This window comes from Odocoileus virginianus, chromosome 22 (assembly GCF_023699985.2).
Source record: "Odocoileus virginianus isolate 20LAN1187 ecotype Illinois chromosome 22, Ovbor_1.2, whole genome shotgun sequence".
Lineage (NCBI taxonomy): Eukaryota > Metazoa > Chordata > Mammalia > Artiodactyla > Cervidae > Odocoileus > Odocoileus virginianus.
Genome location: NC_069695.1, coordinates 6059142 through 6078329, shown reverse-complemented (window position 1 = coordinate 6078329; position 19188 = coordinate 6059142). Strand labels below are relative to the sequence as shown.

Below are 19188 nucleotides of genomic sequence, written 5' to 3'. Positions count from 1 at the left end.
TGACATCCATTTGCCTCAGATCTTATCAAAACCTAGGCACTGAGGATACAGCCTATCAATTCCTTACTCTAAAACCATTTCCTCAACTAGGTTAACCTTGCAAAGAATTCCATTTGGTGAACCCCTCATTTGCCCATAGAACTGCTTATTTACTTTTACTGAATTATAATTTCCTATTAATACCATCTTTCTACACTTGTAGCTGTTTTAAGAAACCACCCCAAACCAATTCATTGTGGTATTTTATTATCAAAATGTTCTGGAAGCCATAGCTTATTACACAGCCAAGTTCATTGGCTATGCAAGGGAACAGAGATCTTAGTTATATGAATGGGCAGGTGTCTTTTAAGCAACAGGTTTGTTTTTATGGTCGTAATGGATGATATTGACTTTATGGTCTCTAACAAATGTTAGAGAAGGTATTTTTCTTTGCTAGCCTAACTTCTGACTTCATCCATTCACATTCTCTTTTTCACTGTAATCTGATTTCAGTTTTCATTTGTTGTCAATTTATCTTTTAAGATAATTTTATGGCTGGACAAAGTGCATGCAGAAATGTGTACAAATTGTATGTTTGATCACAGAACAAATGCATCTTATAACCAGCACACTAATGAAGAGCTGGAACATCCCTAGAATTTCTCTCTAGTCTCTTCTTAGCCACTGCCATCAACCCCTACAAGATAACTACTATCTTGATGGCTAACTCTATAGATTAATTTTGCCTGCCCTTGAATATATACATATTCGACATATATATTGTTTTGTGGCTGGATTTTCTTTTGCAGCATTGTGCCTGCGTGATTCACTAATATTGCAGGTAAAAACACTCTGTCCCCATTGGTGTGTAATATTCCATTTTATGAACACAAGTAACTTTAGGTTTTTTGTTGTTGTTGTTCATTCACTCAGTTGAGTCCAATCCTTTGCGACCCCATGGACTGCAGCACGCCAGGCTTCCCTGGCCTCCACTGTCTCCTGGAGTTTGCTCTAACACATGTCCATTGAGTTGATGATGTTTAATTTTTTATGTTATTATTAATGAACATTTAAGTTGTTTTCAGTTTGCAATTATTAATACTACAAGTAGCTCTTGTAAAAGACTTCTGATGAACATGTTACAGAGTTTTGCATGCTTAGTTGCTCAGTCGTGTCCAACTCTTTGCAACCCCATGGACTGTAGCCCAATAGTTTCCTCTGTCCATGGGGATTCTCCAGGCAAGAATACTGGAGTGGGTTGTTATGCCCTCCTCCAGGGGAATTCACTCAACCCAGGGATCGAACCAAGGTCTCCCACATTGCAGGCGGGTTCTTCACTGTCTGAGCCGCCAGGGAAGCCCAAAGTTCTACAAATCATATATTTAAAATGGGCCATATCTCTGCCCAGGTTTAGTTTTCCAAAATAGTCAAACCAATTTACACTTCCACTAGCAATAAACAAGCATTTCATTTGCCCCATGCCCTCACCAACACCTGGTATTTGGTTTTATTCATACCCATAGATGCATAGTTGTATCTCATTATGGTTTAATTTGCATTTCTCTGCTGGCTAATGGGGTTGAGCAACTTTTCATGTTTACTGGATATTTGGATTTTTCTCTTTTTATAAAGTGCCTATTCAACTTTATGGCCCTTTTTTATATTTATTGATTTCAATTTTATTTTTGTTACTGGATTTTTATGCACTTATATAAAAAACTATCATCTTTATAAAGCAAGTTGGGATATAAATAGACACAAATAAGTGAAAAATATGAAATAGGTGCCGAATCCAAACTAACCATAAGCAAAGCATCAGGGACACAGGACTTAACTATTTAATATTAATAAACACTAAGAGGAGGCTGGGAGGGTTAAATCCTACTTTGTAACAGCAGCATTTTTATGCAGAAACGACTTAAGTGTCATGTTACTGTCAGTCCTCAGTGATCCTTTGTGCTCATTAGGCTTTAAATTAGTCTGGTGGCTCAGCAGTAAAGAATCCGTTTGCAATGCAGGAGACCCAGGTTTGATCCCTGGGTCGGAAGATCCCCTGGAGAAGGAAATGGCAACCCACTCCAGTATTCTTGCCTGGGAAATCCAACGGGCAGAGGAGACTGGTGGGCTACAGACCTCAGGGTTGCAAAGAGCTGGAGACGACTGAGAGACTGAACTACCACCATTCCCCGACGAACTCCATGACGCTTATTCTGAGTAAGTTAAGAACTGTTGGAACGGGGCTGTCACAGGTGACAGTCACAGTGACAGCATTCTTATGTCCAGTATACTGTAGAATTTCACAATGTAAATTGCTGATCATTTAAAAATATTTAGGTGCCAAGGGATAAATCAGCAGCAGTTACCTTTTTTTGGATTAAAATGTTAACTTTAAAAAAATATAGTCTAAATTTTTGACTACATATTAGTCACTGTGTACAAAAATTATCGTAAGTTACGGCTTTAGGGAAATGAATTAGCCTAGAACTAGGGTCACTGTAGTCATAAAAGAACATTATAGTTTTAATTTAGTGGATAAATCAGCTAAGTTATAGAATAGAATGCTTCATGTTTTCAGGAAATAAAATGTTTTTTAATGGTCAAAAACAATACTGAGGACTCAAGAAAATAGGCATGGTTATTACATGGGTCCTAGAACCAACCATATTATACTTAATTTATTACCACCTAACAGATTTTTTAAAAATCACAATATTTTGAAGAAAGAAATTTAATAATTTAATAATAGCTATTGAACAAAAGTATCTGTTAAAACTCAAACCTTTCCCTCTCGTCAGTATCATGATAATCAGGGCAGATATTCAGTCAGATGATACAATTTTTAAAATTGTAGGCAGATACTAATTGAATGAAGAAATATGCATTAAACAGGGACACCTAAAAAGACAAAGTGGAGACAAAATGTTTTATTTTGAGGATCAGCAAATAAATAGATGAGATAATTATTCTAGCTAGTGAAATCCAAAAGTGTGAATTCAAGGTTAAAGCACATAAATGCTTGAGAGAATTTGATATTCTACTTAGTATTTTTAATTTGTCAGCTAGATAAATCTCATCTTGTTTTTTAAATTTATTTATTTATTTTAATTGGAGGCTGATTACTTTATAATATTGTAGTGGTTTTTGCCATACATTGAGTGTTTGTATTTATTCAATTTGAATATATAATCCTTTGCTTTTTTCAACTGGTTTATTGACTATAATTAATTGTTTTTGTAAAAACAGAAACTCAGCAGTAGAAATGAAACTATTCATAGTCTCTGTTAGCAGTGTCAAATAAAGCATTATTGTAACAAGCAGAGGTGTAAGCAGCAAGCCCTTTTGGAGTTACTGTGGAGAAGCAGATTTGGTAGTTACCTGTCTTGGTTAAAACCCATCAATTGTGCCAGGAAGAGTGCTGGGAGGTTGTTAAGGGACTGCAGATGTTTTATGGCTCCACAGGAGCGTGTTGAAAGCAAGAAGCCAATGTCATCAAAACTAACTTGCATGCAGTATTAGTTGCAACTCCATAAATCACGGGGTCGTTGAGTTATGGGGTCAGGGACTGTATTCAACTTTGAGATATTTTACAAATTTCCAGTGTTATCAAAAGCCTTTATCTGTGTTCTTTTTCTATCTGTAAATATATTTATCACCAAATAACTGAGGAATGGCCATGTGTGGTTTTACATATTAAATTTCCCTCTAACTTATTGGGTGGTTATTAACAATTGAATGAATTATTTAAGCAAACATTTCATTTTAATTCCTAACTGTAAAACAGAAGTATAAATGATAATAGTTTTGTCTTTACAGTGAAAGTCTCAAGGAGGAAGAAGAGACAGAAAACTTGTAACCACTTGCTATGAGTTGGAGAAAGCAGACTGCAAAGGGTGATGACCAACGTTAAAAGATCTTAGATAATTAAGTACAAGTTGGGCCGTGCATTTTCTGATTGTTACAGATCCAGTTTAGTCACTAATAAGATGAGGCAAGGCTGAGGGTGCCCAGGAATAGCCAAGGCATTTCTGTGATTTATTTATCTTGTGTTAAATAGTAGGAGAGTTGCCAATATGTTTACTTTTAATTGTAGCATAAGTTTATGATAACTAAAGTGAGAGAATCAAAGTTTCTCTAATTTTCACTGAAAAAAAAAAATACACACATTTGTATAATGCTGCCTCAAGGAGTTTCCTTAATTTGCTGTGGTTGCTTTTGTCTCAGATCACATTCACTTTGAGAGTCTGATATACAGCTCTTTGAATAATTTTTACAAGTCTATTTTTTGAACTTTTAATTTTTCAGTTATGAAAAATAAGATTTGATGAAATATATGAAAATCAGAATGGACAAGAGACTCTTCTCCATCCTGCCACTCCCACTTTTTGAGAAAATTTACTCACTAAGGATGTCAAGGTCGTGAAGAAATTCATTTATTTATTGACTCATTCAACAAACATTCATTCTTTGGACACATATACTATTGTCAGACATATGAAATTTTTATAAGCAGAACCAATTATCTTAAATCCCTGTTTCTGACATGTAAAAATCAAAGAAGAATCACCACAAATGTCTTTTGGCCAATGATGGACGGAAAGCCAAGCCTTCCGATTTAGAATGCTTGTTTACCTTACTTTATCCTGAACCTGGGAAGACTTTCCATTCTATGATTTTACACATAGAAGCTTCCAAAATGATTTCCCTCCTAGAAGATGCCAAAGGTTCTATATAGCACACTACTACAGATAATTCTTTTATTATAAACCTCTTGGGCTTAAAGTACAAGAAACAGAAATACTCTGTCTAAATCTGGATCTAAAACTGGAGAGACTTTCAGGTAATTCAGTAAATAAATGATTTAGAGTCATCTATGCAGGTATATTGGCTTCCCTGAGGCCTCAGATGGTAAAGAATCTGCCTGCAGTGCAGAAGACCTCGGTTCAATCCCTGGGTTGGGAAGATTTCCTGGAAAAGAAAATGGCAACCCACTCTGGTATTCTTGCCTGGAGAATCCCAAGGACAGAGGAGCCTGGCGGGCTATAGTCCATGGGGTCACAAAGAGGTGGACATGACTGAATAACTAACACTTTCACACTTTCATCAAGTATATCGTATAAGAAGCTATCTTAGAAACTGTGTCTATTTAACTGCATTAGTTGCAGTTGAAATCACCTGATTAAGTGTAAAGATGTTTATTGACATTCTTGAACACCCATCCACCTTAAACACAGGTCATTGTAGAAAATCAAGTGGAGATGTGATAGGAATCACCTTTTTTTTTGCATCTTCCCTAGTAATGATGTGAATATCTGTAATTCTTTCAGAGAAAAACTATCCAATTGGAAGTATTCTCTTATGGTTGCGTTGCATAGTTTCAATATCTTCAAATTAGCTTTCTATCACATTTAACCTATTGGTTAGAGAAAAATGAGATGGATTTGAGTTCCTATTGAGCCCACTGTGAAGCTGAATTTGATTAAGGCATCAGCCCTGACTCCTATCTTTGAATTGCAGTGACTTTTTTATTACTCAGACATTAGTGATATCTCAGGGTTGACATTCTACTCTTCGGAAAAAGATTATATTTTCCCCCAAATCACCTTGGGAAATTGTAATAGCAACATGATCTTTTGGGCAAATGTACAAAGAAGACATTCCGCATGATATCTGCAGAGTTGTTCAGTGTCCTTCCTAAAGATCAAGGGTAGGTCTTTGAATTAAGGTAGGACTTACTCTAGGTTTGAATTCCATCAAACTGAAAACAATTGCAAGCATTCTGAGCTAATCAGATTAGTGCATTTTATCCTGAACATCCATATTAACCAGCCATCCTGTTCTAAAACTGTGTTCCTTCCTCCCTGGTATAAGCACCTTTCAAATCCATTCCCATATGTATTTTTCACGTCTTTGCTTGTGTAAACTAGCAAGTTTCATATTTTTTCTAGTTGTAAGATTCCTTTTTCCAGGTTTGATATTTTGTGGTCTCCACCCCAGGGCATGCTGGCATAGAGCTAGAGTTGTAAGTCTAAAAGCACTTGATCATGTAATTAGAACAGCACCATTGGAACCACTTTATGCTACTGCATTCTACCCACATTCACATTCTGCCACGACTGTCATGAGTAGCTGATCCCTTTGGTTTTTATAGGGAGCTCTCACCAAGACATGAATTAAGACTCCACAAACAAAAAATGGGGTTTGAATGCTTTATAAGATGGCTAATACTTACCACATCTTACAGATAGTGGCTTCCCAGGTAGCTCAAACGGTAAAGAATCTGCCTGCAATTCTGGAGACCTGTGTTCGATCCTTGGATGAGGAAGAGCTGCTGCAGAAGGGAATGGCAGCCCACTCCAGTGTTCTTGCCTGGAGAATCCCATGGACAGAGGAACCTGGTGGGCTACAGTCCATAGGCCGCAAAGAGTCGGACATGACTGGACAATTAACACTTTACTTTCACAGGCAGTGCAATGCAAGAAAAGGAGTTCTTATCAGCTTTTGTATCTTCATTCTGATCATGTGTTCTTTTACCAGTTCTTTAAAAACATCGTCTCTCCTAAGACTTGCATGAAATATATGACTGTAAAAATAAATTATTTACAATTTAACTTGAATAGTTCCAGCAAACATGTGTTTTATGTGATGCACACAGAGATTTTCTTCCATTCTCTCAATCTTCAGTAGTAATAAAATATGTATAGAAATTGCACAGAATGGGGACCTATTTAGTGGTTATGGCAGCGATGCATATTTCAGGAGGTATTATATGGGCTAAGGTACTTACAGTTTTCATGCCATTTTGGAAACAGGAAATTTAAATGTATCTTACAAATATGATAGAACTATTATAGGTATATAAACTGTTGCCATATTGATTACAAAAATGCATTAAATGATATTTCATGTAATGATAATTTAAGATCATTTAATGAAACAGCCTAACTGTTTCTTAAAAACATAGGTTTAAAAAGTAATCATTTATGGATAGGAGGGAAGTTAGAGGAAGGGGATATATTCACATCTAGGCTTGTAGCTAAATGACATTGCCATAAAGCAGAAACCAGTGCAACGTTGTAAAACAGTTACCCTCCAATTAAAAATACATTTTAAAAAAGTGATTATTTAACTTGGGATTCTTGGATATCACCAAATCTTCATTTGCTAATTGTTATTTTTGCAAATTATCTTCTAATACCATATATGATCAGACATAAGGCACATCATTTCCCAGATTATGCCTTAAAAAATGTTTATCTTATATTGGTGTCACTCTAGATCTTTTATAATGGAATATTAATGAAAGAACTTTAATTTGATCAAGAAAGTATTTGTAGTAGAAGACATATTTACCTGGAATTACATCAATCAATATAAGCTTGGATGCTTGAACAGATTACCTGATAATTTGCTAAAAGACAGATTAAATTATTCCTGGGTGTACGGCATCTCAATTGAAGTGTTTGCAGTTAAAAAGTAGCAAAACTTGTGAACAAGAACACTATTTTTTGATATTTTGGGAAAATGACAGAATCACCTTATGGTTATTTACATTTACATGGTAGGCTCATATGATATTTTATTTTGTAGCTCACTGTAAAGCTAGCTTTAAGCATATGTACCTACATACTTCACGTAGGTGAATGGCTTTTAAATGGCTGTACCAATGTCCTTGTGTGCAATTATATATGTTGATATATGACTATATTTATGTGTAGGTATATGTGTTGTCACTGTATTCTTTCCTGTCTCCTTAGTTTTTATCAATATGAATCTATTTCTTCTTAATCAATTTGATAAATTGATAAAAGAATTTTATCATTGTAATTTTGCCCGTAAGTATAGCATTTTTTATTTTTTGTCTATATGCAAACATTATTCATGAAACCATTTGGTCCCTTCCCACAGAATGTTTCTTTAACACAGAGAGAATTAGGCTAAGTTACATAATTTCCATATAAAGTTCCAGTGTATGTCCATTTCACGTTTTAAGAAACTGAGTCAAAATGAAATTAGAAGTGGGGAAATTAAGACATCACCATAAAATAGATGCTATACATATAATTATGTGAACAGGTCCACTTTAATGCCTAAAATAGGTCTTGATGTATTACACATTTAAAATAATTGCCAGTAAAAATTCATTCAGGTATATGTATTCCTTGACATCATGTCTTTAAAAGTAGTTAGGAAAACTAGCATGACCTGGGAGTCCAGTCTTGTGAGTTTGAATCATACTGTGGGGCCTCCTCATACTAGGGAGGGGTTGATTGTTATTTGTGATTAGAGAGACCTCATATGGACTGCAGGTCAGCAGAGGGTGGAGGCAAACCTGAGTGGGACTGCCTAGCACAGCCTTCACTTCAGTCCCAGAAGAGGGGTGAGTTAGGAAACCTCTGATCTCATCAGTGTGGACCTTTTATAAGAGGATTTTGAAGTACAAAAGGCAAGCTAAGTCAGTGGCTCGTGTCACCTAGGACAAGAGAGAAGAAACCAAATATATTTTTTGTTTAAAACTGTGAAATGCTCCTTTCCTCGGTGTACCTTACGTTTTTCCTTCAAGTTCTCCACTTCATCTCTAGTGCCTGATAGCCCTAAGGATCAGGCGCATGTTACTTAATAAATGTTTGCTGAGTCAATAAATGACTGTGCAAACCTCTCAAATCTATCTTCAGTCTGCACCCCAAATTCACTTTTTCCACTGCTCTTAGGCTATTATGCAAAAATATATGAAAGTAATAATGAATTATAATCTTTTCTCTATTGAACAAGTGTCTTTTGTCTTCTGTATATTTTAAAACTACTTTGATATTATTTTTGCTAAGGTAAAAACATCTAATAGTTTTTAAGAGAGGTGTTCAAATACTTTAAAAATAGCACAAATTTCCTCTTAAGTCCTAGTCTCAATCCCTACAGCAAAACTCCTGACTTTGACCCTTTTAGTGGAGTTTTATTATTCTTACTTGAGTATTTCTAAAAGGTTTGCTTGTCCTGCCTTCCTTTATTTAGCAGTGTAACACACTGTGTATTGACTCCATGTATAATACTTGTGTATTTAGTTCTCTTGCACATTTGTATACCATCTTTCCCTAAACTCATGCTTCACATGCAGTTATATCATGGTTTCTGTTTCCTCTCTTGCTAGAGTTCCCATTATTCTGATTATATTCACATCTGAATGAAATGCTATATTATTATTACTTTTCTCTCCTCATAACCTCTTGTTTCTCCTTGAGTTATTAATATGCTTTTTCAATTTGTTTAGTAGACTTTGTACCTGGTATAAATTATTCATGCATGCATGCTAAGTTGCTTTAGTCAGGTCTAACTCTTTGTGACCCTGTGTACTGTAGCCTGCCAGGCTCCTCTGTCCATGGGATTCTCCAGGGAAGGATACTGAAGTAGGTGTCATGCCCTCCTCCAGGGCATCTTCCTGACCCAGGGATCAAACCTGTGTCTCCTGCATTGGCAGGCAGGTTCTTTACCACTAGCACCACCTGGGAAGCCCATAAGTGATTCATAAATGTCCCCAAATGGTCTTTCAAACTGTAACAGTCAGAACAGTCTAACTACTTTAACAAACAACTCCAAAAACTCTCAGTGGCTTATCTCAGTGTAAGCTTATCTCAGTGTAAGTTTATTTCTTGCTCATGCCATGGCCCAGTGCGTGACGGTTAGGGTTTCTATGCCACACGATCATTCAGAGCCTCAATTTCTTTCATCTCGGGGCTTTAATGTCATCTAGGGCTTCAGAGCTCTTCACTGAGTCTTTATGTCTGGATACCAATAAGGAGGATCTCATAGGTCATTTTATGGGAATGACCCGGAAGTGGTGTGGGTCACTACTGCCCACATGCCATTGCCTGGAACTCAGTTACATGCCTCCCTACCAGCAAAGGGCTAAGAATTGAAATCCAGTGGGATGCTCAGAAGAGAAAACCTGGAACTGGATGAGCACTTCAGTCTCTACTACATGGACATTATCAAAAATGTTTCAAATGTACATGTCAATGAAATAATTATTTCCAGGAGACTTTGCCTCTGTAGTCCACTCTTATACTTCTATCTAGGCCTGTGTTAGGGAGAATTCACTTCACTGTCTCCTGTGTTGGACCTTCATTTCCTGGGTTCCATCTCCTCTATCTTGATTTATAAGCCTATTTTGGGGATCCTTCCTTAAACACAATAAAGGAATTATGTTTTCGGTTCCTTATATGTCTAAACATATTTTAATCACACTTGGCTACATTTTGTATGGGTATACAATTCTCATTTCAAATAGTTTCACTCATAAATTGTGAAGGCACTTAAAGAGTTTTCTGGATCCATTATTGCTCTTGAGAAATCCAATATCATTTTTATTATTTTCCTTTATATGTTATTGGCTTTATGTTTCTGGAAAATGTTTTTGTTCTTTTTATTCCTGGGCTGCTAATATCTCAGAATGACATCTTGGTATGTTTAATTGCTTAACAAAAAATTATACTCCTGGACTTTCCATTTTATAATCCACCCATCTTTCAAATTTGTAAAATTTTGAGTGTATTTTGAATTTTGAAATTTTTTATTTTTTTTTTTTTACTGTGGTGAAGTCCACTTGTTTTTAATTTATTTTCTACAGGAGCAGAGTAAAAATGCATGTGTTCAGTTCATTTTGTTAAACCACAAAGTACTCTAGTTTACTTTCACCAGAAAATAAACCTCCAGTCTTCTGGAGGCTGAGTTGAGCAGATGGAGAAACTTATGTACAATTGGTTGATTGTACGGTGGTGAGGAAGTGAACTTTGGGTCTGGACATTCTGAATACAGACGTCTAACCAAACCCCTGTGTTCACCCCACCAGCTGGCCTCCTTCTCTGATGGTATTTCCGCCTCCTAGGCTTGAGCCTCTCAGGTTACACAAGGAGTTACTGCTTCTCATCCATCACCCCTCCTACAGGCAAGCAGTATGTAACTCCTCCTCTTCCTGATCGGTTATCCAGCTTCCATCTGACTTAAGTTTTTCCAAACCGTCTATTGCAGTGTAATCTCTTGATGTCTCTTCTCCTCTTTATTTGTCTTTATGATTTCATAACATATAAAAATGTATTTATTATTTTTTAAGATTCTTTTGGATGCAGATCATTTTTAAAGCCTTTATTGAATTTGTTATATATTGTTTCTGTTTTATGTTTTTTGGCCGCGAGGCATGTGGGATCTTAACTTCCCGACCAGGGATCAAACCCACACCTCTTGTATTGGGAGCCTTGGCCGCTGGGCCTACAGGAAGTCCTCCAAATGTGTTTATTCTTGTGTCAGAGGAGATTGCGGAGGGAGAAGTGTTTAACCATTTTTAACACCCAGGTACATTTATTTATCTGTTTACCTTGGGGCTGTATTTATTCAGTGATAAGCTTATTGAGAGAAATTATGTCTATTGAATTTGTGCTAGGCAAACGCCAGGTGCAGAAAGGCATTTTTTTTTTTTTTTTACATCACAGGATGCTGTCACCTTGTTTTCATGGTTTTCCAGGGTTTTTATTCTGCTCTGTCTCTGGTCTAAGTGGCCTTCATGGAGTGGCCAGGAATCATTTGCTCATATTCTCCCACTGCCATCTCCTCCTTGGAACCCTCTTCCCACAGGGAAGGAAAGGTTCACCCTCTGTAGTAGCTGAAGAGCATCCCCAGGTAACACTAGCGCCTCTGAGCCTCAGAACTAGAAACACGGGATGCGTGCGGCAGGTGACTCCTGGAGAGCTGCCCCTGCAGGAGTTAGTCCTGCGAGGCCGCTGACACGCTTCCCTTGTAGAGAAGGGAAGGGTGGCAGAGAGAGCAGATGATAAATGAGTGTCTTACACTTTCTCACGACAGAACTTTCCCTTAAACAGAAGGCAGGCGGCACGCTGTCCTGACTACTGTGAGCTCTGCCTTCCGGATCAGCAGATCTGAATCCTACATTCCTGGGCCTTTGGGATTCTGGGCACATTGCTGGGACTTTCTCAACCTCAGTTTCCTTCATTCTTAAAAATGGGGACAATAAAAAATAACAGATGCCTTGCCTCTTTCAAAGCAACATCGTGAAAGTCCAGTGAGAGAATCTATGGACAAGGGCACCATAAATGCTGTTGAATATGGGAAATAACAGCTGGTAGGATTAAGTAAGTAAATGAACACAGAAACTAAGTGAAGAATACAGATTGCCATTTTATATCATGTACAGAGAATCATTTTAAATTAATGTGCTATGAAAAGAAGAATAGTTAAGGTTGTTTATATATTTCTTTTCTCTCTCTCAGGTCCCATAGACACACACAGCAATACAGATATTGCTGATGCAAAATAGATTATACTATAAATATATATTCCCAGCATATATATTTGAAAATCTATAACCTGAACCTCCAATAATATTTCCCAGTAGCTCAGAATAGTATTTATAAATCAGACCTTACTTTGGGAGAAAGGAGTAGATAATTGTTACCAAAATAATGTGCAGGCAACACCCATAGAGACTTTACTATACCACTGGTCTATGCACTTTGCTGATCTGAACTCAATTACTGACAATAACCCTACGAAGGCATTTGATTCTCCCCATTTTCAAGATAAGAACATTGAGGCACAGAAAACAGACCTTCTCCCATATTTTCTTAGTAGAATAAGCAGATTCCTGTGAAACCACATGTTTTCTCCAGCACTCCTCTTCTCCAGTGCTTTTCTATTGTTTGCTTGCCTTTGGTTTGGGTTTTCGCTTCTCCCACAGATGATCCACTGATAATGTCAGCGGTTCTCAGTTGCCACAAAGGCCCTCTGCAGAACTGGTCAAACAATGAACACTTAAGCAGTCACCTCACTGTTCACCAACATGCATGCAAGCAGCACATTTGGAACTTTTTCATTTTCTTCACAGTGGGAAAAAAAATCAATTGCTATTGCATGTCTTCAACCTTGGGCTCTTACCATCAGGCTAAACACCAAGGATGTCTTAGTCTGAGATGTGATCTCAAGAGAGCCAGCCAGGATCGTGGGTGTGGGCAGATGATTGCCAAGTGTCGGCCACATAGTAGGTGCTTAATAAAGATGTGTTCAGTGAATGTGTGTGCTGCTTGATTTCCTCTGATCTCATAGACACGACCCCTGTTGACTCAGCTGCAGATCTCTGAAATGACTGTGGGAGGCAAAGATGAGGAAGGCGCATCCTGGTGAATGGATTCATATGAACAGACCTTAACTTTTAAAACACGGATTTCCTTCCGAGCCCATTATTTCCGGAGGCCCCTCTCCGCTCCTTGGTCTCTTAGTTAATGAAGACCTCCCCTCCCGGAGCAGAAAATGCAGTGCCCTGGAAGCCGTTCTCACAGTGCCCAGGGGCTCTTTGGAAAAGAGAAATCCAAGAAAAGACGGAAAAATCAAGGACTCAAAATGAGATGGCTGCTGGGGCTTGGAGACCCACAGAGCCGAGAACTCGGAGCAGAAACCGAGCGCCTTTGAGTCACCAGCAAGATTAGCCGGAGGTGCGCCCCGCACGTCCGCCTTAGGACTGGGAGACACGCCTTCGTCACACACGAACCCTGCAGATCCCGGAGCTCGGCGGACTCGGGGGTGGTGCTTCCAGTTCTGCCGCTTGCCGTCCGGACGGGCAGGGGCTGGGGACCCGCCGGCTGCTGGAGCGATCCAGAGCCACAGGTTGGGGGGAAAAAAAATTGGAGTGGTGCCCGGGACCGTCGCCCTGGAAGGCAGACCCCGGGCAGAGACTGGTGTCCAGGAGTTCCAGGGCTCGGGGAAGGGGGAAGGAAACCTCTGAAACCCGACACCTCTCGCCAAGGAAAACTTCGCAGGCTGGTGAGTTGGGGCGGCCAGCCCGGCTGTTATTGCTGGAATGTGTTCCCACCCACTCGGGGGGTTTGCTGAGCGGCTCGCCTGCGAAAAGGAAGTGAGACGTGAATGGGGAGATGTAGGCCGGCGGCGAGGGACCCCGGGTCTGGAGCGGGGTTCGGGGTGTGAGCGCCCTGGATCTGCGGCTTCCACCTGGGATTCCGGTGCAGGCGTGATGGGGGCGCGGATGTCATCAGAAAACTAGCTGGTGTCTGTCTTTGTTTCTGTCCTCGCCGATCAAACAGCTGGTTGGGATTAAAAAAAAAAAAGAACCTGGCTTAGCAATGTCAGTTTCCTTCCATCTGTATCTCAAAGACAACCGAAATAACAATTCTTTTTCATCATCATGTGTTTCGAGGTTCATTTAAGGAGAAGTCATTTCGTGAGGCGAGACAAGGGATTGGACGTTTCTTTGTCCGTCCTCAGGTGAAATAGCTCCAGAGAGATCAAGAGCCTGTCTGATAGTTTTTTTTTTTTTTTTTTTAACGTCTTCTTTCAGAATTGTGATCCGGGTATTGCAGTCCTAGAAGGGTGTGTACACGTGTGTTTGCTCAACTGGTCACAATAAATGAGCTTCCAAGAGTTTCCAACTCCGTACAACATTATCTCATTGTCTGAAAGCTATTGAATCAGGTGGAATGTCCATAAGCAGAAGTTTCAGGTTCTGCTCCTAGGAAAAGGCTGAGTGTGGTCAAATTCATCACACTTGCTACTAGCTGTTACACACTGGTTAACATTGTTACTGCTTTTTATCTTGAGACCTAAAATTAAGGATGTGTACGATTCCAGTTGTGTATCTAGCACCTTATTAAGACAAAGTCAACAACATGCAGTTTCAGAGTTCTTAGCAACAAAATTATTGTTGAACATAATAATAGTTAAGAATTTTTAGTCAGTTTCAAAGGTGTACCGTTCTTAATATTCAGTTACATTCACACATCTTCAGTAATATTATAAACATATATCTATATATATGTTTTATGCATATGGTTATAGAGTTCTAAATTTGAAGTTAACAGAAAAAGTAACTTCAGCAGGATAGCCTCAGGCATTTCAGTTTATTGAATTTTCAAGCTACTGTAAAGTCTGAACTGTTGTATGAAGTGAGAGCCATACCTGCCTTGTGCTGTTCCCCCATATACTTATTTTTCACAGTTTCCTATCGTTAATCCTCTACCTGGAGGGAATCAGTCCTTCTTGAAGGCAAGAAGGGATATTAGGAATGACCAAAACAAGGTAATCTTGGCAGATAGTTTAATGCTAAGGAGGCTTTTCTGCTTAAGAACTGACAGTGGCCCCCCATAAAATGTTACCATCTTTGCTTTTGAAAGACCAGAACCTTGCCAATGAAACTGGACAAGCCTCTTCTTAAAGAAGCCAAGAAGGAATCAAAGGGTATCTGTCAAATGTAAGCAAACCACAACGGCCTTTTCTGGAACAGGACTCTGAGACCTGATAGGGAAGGTAACTCTGAAATAATTGATCTGCTTAGCTCCTTGGCACACCAGCTTATGTTAAAATTATCTACTGGTTTCTGAACTGCTTTTCATTATATTTTACTGTACTTCTGGAAAGATAGAAGTCATCCAAAGCCCCAGGTGGTTCAAAACAGAAATCTGCTGTTTCCCAACTTTAGCCTGGGACACTTTCGGTTAGGTTTTTGGTCTTGCAGATCGGGACAGCATGAAACATAGACCAACTATTCACAGAAAGCTCAGCTCACAATTAATCCAGTTTCTTGAGTTGATTCATCAAGGAAGGTTAAGTAATTGCAGTTTTGAGAGACAGGAAAACAATTACTGTAAAAACAGACAGGACAAACTAGGTGTTTCCCATGAAGGGTAAGTCACTTTTTTGGAGTTGGTGGCTAAAGGGGTGTAATTTTTCACTCATTATTAGGTGTAGAATGGAGCTGACATTATTCTATAGTAGTAGGAAGTAGCAGCACCACGAAGCATAATAAAAACCAGTTGTAAACCTCATAAATGGAGTTGAGAGTATTACTTAACTTGCTTCACTCCCTTTGCGATCATTATTCATATTCTTTAAATATTAACCTTCTGTCATAAGCCCTCCTTAAATGAAGGAAACCTGTCTGGATTATCAGTAATGAAAATAAAATGCTGTTTAACACATTGCCAAAAATTTTTAAATAAGTTGTCTTTTCTAAGTAAACAACTGGTGAGTGTAGTTGAGAAAAAGAACTTATATTTCTTGTTCACATCTTAAACAAATATTTATTAATAGTGTCAAGCCTTATGCTGGGCTCTGTGTGAAGAGAAGTGGACCAAATGCACAGAAATGCCTGGACCCCAGAGAACTTGCCTTTCACTTTAGGGAGTAAATGGATGTGCAAGTTAGATCTGTGATCCACTGGAGCTAAGTGCTAGAAAAGAAGGTAAAGCAGAGAAGGAACAGACTGTGGCAGGGACACGCCCAGTCAGTGTTGAAATTTTAGACCAGGTGCCCAGGGAAAGTCTAACTGAGAAGGTGACATTTGAATGTTGGTCTTAAGGAAGCTCAGGAGTGAGCCATGTGGTTACAGGGAGGAAGAGCTGTCTAGACTGAGGAATTAACAAGCAAGAGTTTGCCTGGCAACTTCCAGGAGTGGCAAGGAAGGCTGTCTGTGTCCCTGGGGGCAGGGTCGTCCTGGGGCAGGTCACAGAGGGCTTTGAAAGCAAGCATGTTAGCTTTTGATTTTTATTCTGAGTGGAGGAAGGAGACACTTTCATTTAGATGTTGTCTGTTGAAAAGAAGCTGAAGCTCCAATACTTTGGCCACCTGAGCCAACTCACTGGAAAAGACCCTGATGCTGGAAAAGACTGAGGGCAGGAGAAGGGGGACAACAGAGGATGAGATGGTTGGATGGCATCACCGACTCGGTGGACATGAGTTTGGGCAAACTCTGGGAGATGGTGAAGGACAGGGAGGCCTGGCGTGCTGCAGTCCACGGGGCTGCAAAGAATCAGACAGCCTAGGGACTGAAAACAACACAAGAGACCAGAAAGCAGGGGCGGGAGAGGGGCACAGAGTGAGGCTGGAGAGACCACCTGGGTCAAGTGAAGTGAAGGGAAAGCCGCTCAGTCGTGGCCGACTCTGTGCAACCCCATGGACTATCCAGTCCATGGAATTCTCCAGGCCAGAATACTGGAGTGGGTGGCCTTTCCCTTCTCCAGGGGATCTTCCCAACCCGGGAATCGAACCCAGGTCTCCCGCAGTGCAGGCAGATTCCTTACCAGCTGAGCCACCAGGGAAGGCTGCCTGGGAAGTCGTTGTAAAGACGGGATAAGGTCCGTCTGAGAAAACTGAGGAGTCCACGCCATGACTTATTTGTTATAGAGAATTGTCTGTACTGAGAAGCTGAGTGAAGTGATCTTCAACCTCTCTTCCAAAACTGTGACCCTACAAACCCAAGAAAGAACACAATTTGTTTGATACTTGATAGATATTGTAGATCACATATTAAGAGATAATAGTGAAAATTTAGTTTATACAGTTGTAAAACATAGCATCAAAGTAAAGTAAATAACACCATAATATATGGCAGTTGCCTGGAGGGGGAAATGGCAACCCACTCCAGTATTCTTGCCTGGGCAATTCCATGGACAGAGGAGACTGGCAGGCTACGGTCCATGGAGTTGCAGAGTCAGACACGACTAAGCAGTTGAGCTTGCACACGCGCATATATAGCAATTGTAGCTGCCATAGAAACCAAATGTCTAATATTCAGAAATGCAAGAACAGCCTTTTTTAGTAGGTAAACTATGTTCAAAGACATCAAGATTCACATAATTTGGGGAACGATTTTAGACAAGGCAGATATAGGTATAAATTGGTGAGATTTAAATCAAACCTTTAAGAAGCCCATCATTAATCAGATTATACTGGTACTGAGTAGTAAAGCTATGAGTATGGCATTTAGTTTCCTTAAGGCACAGTTTTCTCCTGTGTGCAGCAAAAGGAATAGATTGATTAGTTTAACATCCCTAGTGTCTAGCTCTAGACCTGGGTAACCTACAACCCTTGCTTCCTGTTTAGTTCCTTACCTTCCTTTTTCCCTTGTTTTTTTTCCTCTCTTTCATTTATGTACCTATTTATCCAGATAGATATTCATAATTATAGATGTATTATGTGCATGAGTTTAGATACTCATAGATATAGATGTATATATATATATAGGTGTAAGTATATATGCACACATGTACACAGAGACAAAAAGAAAAAGAGAAAAACATAAATTCTATAAAAAAGGGAAAATTTCTTTTTAAGAGGCTTAAGAAAATATTCAAGATTTTCTTTTAGTTTTCTTTCTGTAACCCATAAATTTATTGTCAATTATAGTGAACTTGGGGTCAACCCGATTTGTTTTCTTGTTCCTCTCTTCTTAACTTGCTCAGAAAAGTGAAACTATGTGTTAAATCTGACCTGAGGGATACACCAGAATAAAAATAATTAGAAAAGGCAAAATGGGTCTGTGTGATATTTGTCCAATCCAACATAGGCAAGGCCCTCAGAGTCTGAGAAGTTTGTTAAAAGAGTTGCTCAGTTCTCGTGGGCTGTTATTAAAAATATACTATTTTCATAAACAATGTACAGTTGATATATGTTTCTGGATATGTGAAAATATTTTTTTAAAAAGTATAGAATGAACTAGATTTTTCAAAGAAGGAACAGAAAACCTGGCCTCTCTTAGTGCCTAAAATAGTAGAAGCCTTTTCCAAAATCGGGAGCTTTCTTATATTCACCTAAGGTGCCTCCTTGAGCTGACCTAGACCTCGGATTTTCTGAAATCTTTTTTCCAAATGCTGGGAAGCATTGGAGCAATGCATCTAATTTGCTAATTTCTTAATTTTTTTTTTTGAGTGAACAAAACAACTAAACAGGCAGAAACTATCACACCCAGTCTTGGCCCTGTCCCTCCCTCATTCAAACTTTGATCTTAATCATTCCAAGGTTGGCGATGCCAGCTATCAAAGGCTGCTGCTCACAGTTTGGAGGTGAATGATTCTATGAGAAACAATACAGAAAACACTGCAAAACATATATTAGGAAAAATCACTTTAGTGAAAATATCCTGGTATTTACAACTAAGGAGTTAGAAACATGTAGAAACAAATTCAAATAAATACAACATGATATGACAAAGCCCTATTCTTTAATCTTATGTTAGAAATGAGATGCTAAGAAGATGTGGCGTGCACACACACACACACACACACACACTGGAATTCTCTGCTCAGTCACTTCAGGTGTGTCCAACTCTTTGTGACCCCATGGACTATAGCCCACCAGGATCCTCTGTCCATGAAATTCTCAAGGCAAGAATAGTGGAGTGGGTTGCCATGCCCTCCTCCAGGG

General features: G+C 39.0%; 1 protein-coding gene across 3 annotated transcripts in view; it reads left to right on the top strand.

Annotated features, from left to right (window-relative positions):
- The window catches only part of RAB27B (RAB27B, member RAS oncogene family), a 171787-nt gene that overhangs the window by 92021 nt on the left and 60578 nt on the right, over positions 1–19188 (top strand). The window contains exon 1 of one of the 3 annotated variants that reach the window (XM_020905866.2): positions 13710–13797. The exons of the other annotated variants lie outside the window; for them this stretch is intronic. The gene's annotated coding sequence lies outside the window, so the exon portion shown is untranslated. Of the gene's footprint in view, positions 1–13709; positions 13798–19188 lie in introns of those variants that run through there. 3 annotated transcript variants of the gene reach the window in all.